This window comes from Apis dorsata, unplaced genomic scaffold, assembly GCF_000469605.1.
Source record: "Apis dorsata unplaced genomic scaffold, Apis dorsata 1.3 scaffold_83, whole genome shotgun sequence".
Taxonomy (NCBI): domain Eukaryota; kingdom Metazoa; phylum Arthropoda; class Insecta; order Hymenoptera; family Apidae; genus Apis; species Apis dorsata.
In genome coordinates this window covers 260,388-264,248 of record NW_006263381.1, presented here as the reverse complement: position 1 = coordinate 264,248, position 3,861 = coordinate 260,388, and the positions used below count along the sequence as shown (strand labels likewise).

General features: G+C 36.8%; 1 protein-coding gene across 7 annotated transcripts in view; it reads left to right on the top strand.

The window, feature by feature from the left end:
* The window catches only part of LOC102671696 (glutamate receptor ionotropic, NMDA 2B), a 279,360-nt gene that overhangs the window by 203,394 nt on the left and 72,105 nt on the right, over window positions 1-3,861 (top strand). The gene's annotated exons all lie outside the window — the stretch shown is intronic.

Below are 3,861 nucleotides of genomic sequence, written 5' to 3'. Positions count from 1 at the left end.
GAATTAATCCTGCAAAGCAAGTCCTCCAAAATAAATTTGTTAAGACGTTTCTATTAAAGAATTTCTTTTTTTTTTCGAATTAATCCTGCAAAGCAAGTCCTCCAAAATAAATTTGTTAAGACGTTTCTATTAAAAAATTCCTTTCCCTTCGAATTAATTCTGCAAAGCAAGTCCTCCAAAATAAATTTATTAAGATGTACATGTTTCTATTAGCTCGATAGTGGTTTGTTTTGCGAATACGTTTCTGGGGCTACGTTTTCTTTGTGTATGTTTAATAGTAAAATTTATTACAAAGTTCGGTTCGAAGAAGACGATCGAAAGTTCACGCGTTAATGAAGGTTTATGTTTAGATTCACGAGGTTGCGAAGTTCTGATGATAGAAAGGATTCCCAGATTCTGAAAGTTCTCAGTAGCTAAAACTTTCCACGGTAATCGAGATTAAAAATTTTCCAATTGAATTTACTCTTTTTAATACAAAAAATGAACTAGTGGAAAATGAAGTAAAAATTCGAAGCTTTCTTCTTCTTTTTTGTTAAACTAATCTTGTTTAACTTCGATCCTGGAGCTATGTAATAAAATTGATTTATTAGGAAACTGAGGCTATCGAAAATAAAATTCATATGCAAATGAAGATTTATCACAAAGTTCTAAAGTTCGAACAATTCTGATGATCGAAAGATGCAAACCTTCCATGGTAATTCGAGATTAAATTTTCCAATCAAATTTCCTCTTTTTATTTCAATTCTGAAAAATGAACTAAAAATTCCAAATCTTCTCTTTTTTTAAATTAATCTTGTCTAGCTCCAACCCATTCCTACAGCTACGTAGTAATAAACTTGCTTTATTACAAAATTTGTTGTCAACGAATTCTATTCCAAGACATCATTTTACTCATCATTAAATTCACAAATTTCAAACAAATTTCAAATAATAATCGAAAGAGTTCTGAGCTTCCACAACTCTGATGTTCAAAAAGTTCTCCCAAAACCCTCTCCATTTCGCGGGTTTTGAATGAAGCACGCGGCCGATAACACTATGGACCTTGAGTGACACCCCTCAATCCAAGGAAAATTCCTAGAACGAGACTCTACACTCACAGAACTTCAGAAAACCGAGAAGATTCTTCTCGATGCCTGGACAGGCTCGAGACGTACAATGCTGAAAGGATCCTCTTCGAGAAACTGCGAAACTTCTTCGAAACGGAATATGTTTCTTTCTTCCAATTCTGCTGGAATATTATTATTATATAGGAAGCGAATATACTGTTATCGGGGAAAATCGTGTTCTCGAGTCGTGAGAACGTTTTTTAGGGAAAAGAGATGCGGGAACAACGTTGAAAACACGGGCTCGACGTGTTTCTCTCATTCTCCGTGAATCCGGAGGCGTTTTCATCCACCTGTAGCTCCTAGTCTGTCAGTTTCTCGAGTGAGCATCCACTTCGATGTCACTTCGTTCCTCTTCCTCCATTCGATCCTCCAAGACGGATCCCCTTCGATCGATCGATCGATCGATCGATCTTGTTTCGAAAAAGATTGACGAGGGATCGCTCGAGGTATACGAGATTCGTTTCGATGCGCTTTCCAATATTTTTTTCCCTTTTCTTTTCGTTCAAGACACATATCCGTAACCGTCGCGATGTTTCGTATATATTCTTTTTCGATTAACTTTCCAATCAACCAGTCTCGACCAGGATTCTCTCCTCCCTTGTAAAAGGGAGGAGAGACGTCCAATTCGCCCGGCCTGGATCGCGGCTCTCTGGATAATCGATGTCGCCAGTCACCCTCGAAACGTCGCCTCAAATTTTTCGTCGCGTTGCTCTTCGAAAAAAAAACGGTAATCGAAAAGTTTTTTGCGCTTCCTTGCGCTCTCCTTGATTGCGGCGTACGTCGAAGTAAAGAAAAATCGATTGGCGCAAAAATTCATTGGAAAATTCGGTGGAGAATAAAAAATTTATTTCGTTCTTTCCGACAAAATTCGAAGTTTCGTTCCTTTTTCTTTTTTTAGAAAATCACAAATGGAATTATATTGTCAATGATACGCGACAAGAGTTGTATATATAAAAAGTAGGAAATGAAATGAGCTTCCGAATCAAAATACTTTTAGAAAGCAAGCTTGTCTTGTAAACGGTAAAAAGAGAATAAATTGGATAAACTTCTCGTTTCGAACGGTTTCGTTCGGGTCGATGAGAGGATAAAGCGATTTAGCGGTTCGCCACTCGTCCATTTAATTCCATTAATAATTCGATCCCTTTTGTCGTCGTAGCTCTTGCGAGTCGACACTCTTCGCCCCTTCGTGGCTTCGTTCGACACGAATCGAATCGAACGAGATTATATCCACCTTCAACGCTCTGCACATTCAGATATTTAGATATTCCTTCGAGTCTCAACGACAGCTTTCCCATTGTTTACTGAAAGATGCGACGGTCAAATCGATTCATTTTCGATTCTCTCGAATATTTTTCTCTCATCGAAATCCGATCGAATCGAGCTTTTATTCCTGCTAAATTTCGTTTACATCTTCGATTAACAAGAGGCTTTGCATTTCTTATATTGAGAAATGTTAAGTCAACTTCAAAACGGAGAGATATTCGACCTTAAATTCCTCGAAAACTATGATCCCAGAACAACTGTCTTTAACAGTTAAGTTCAGAATTGAGACAATCGTGACGAAAGTATTATAAAAGTTTCGTCCTAAGTTTAGAAGCCCTAAAAAAAAGGTGAAGATGAATTTGATTTCTAATGAATTATTGAGTTCAATCGGAAATCAACGATTCCAATGTTTATATTTAAGGAATTAATGAAAGTTGTGATGAAAATAACGATACAGTGTCAAGTGTAAATCACAATATCGATGCCCCACAATATTCTAATAATATATTCGTGAAAAAATCTAATGATTTCACGTATTATCCATAAGATATTCGGATATGCGCGGAATCGTCTCGAGTTAATTCGAAGCTGAACAAGCAACGGTGTCTTCTCGAGCAAAATTTTCCAAAATTTATAAAATTTGGAAAATTTGTAAATTGTTTTGCATCCGATTATTTGTTCCGTTTATACGATTCATTTACGATGAAACGCAGAACAATATTGGGTATTTCTGGCGCATCGATCGGCGAAACTCGATCTTTCGTTTTCGTCCGATCAGCCGAAGAATCATCTCGAGTTGATTCACAAAGGGTTGAAGACAAGCAACGGTGTCTTCTCGAGCAAAATTTTCAAAAATTTATAAAATTTGGAAAATTTGTAAATTGTTTTGCATCCGAGTATTTGTTCCGTTTATACGATTCATTTACGATGAAACGCAGAACAATATTGGGTATTGCTGGCGCATCGATCGGCGAAACTCGATCTTTCGTTTTCGTCCGATCAGCCGAAGAATCATCTCGAGTTGATTCACAAAGGGTTGAAGACAAGCAACGGTGTCTTCTCGAGCAAAATTTTTCAAAATTTGTAAATTGTTTTGTATTATTTGTTTATACGATTCACTTGACGAAACTCAATCTTTCGTTTTCAACCGATCAACCAAAGAATCGTTTCGAATTAATTCGCAAAGAATCGAAGACAAGCAATGGTGCTTTCTTGAGCAAAATTTTCCAAAATTTGTAAATCGTTTTATTATTTATTTATACGATTCACTCGATAAAATCGGTACAATATCGGTTATTGCTGGCGCGTCGATCGGCGAAACTCGATCTTTCGTTCCGATCAGCCGAAGAATCGTCTCGAGTTTTGCAAAAGACTTTGCAAAAGCAACGGTATCTTCTCGAGCAAAATTTTCCAAAATTTATAAATTATTTTGTATTATTTGTTCCGTTTATACCATTCACTCGACGAAACTCGATCTTTCGTCCGATCAGCT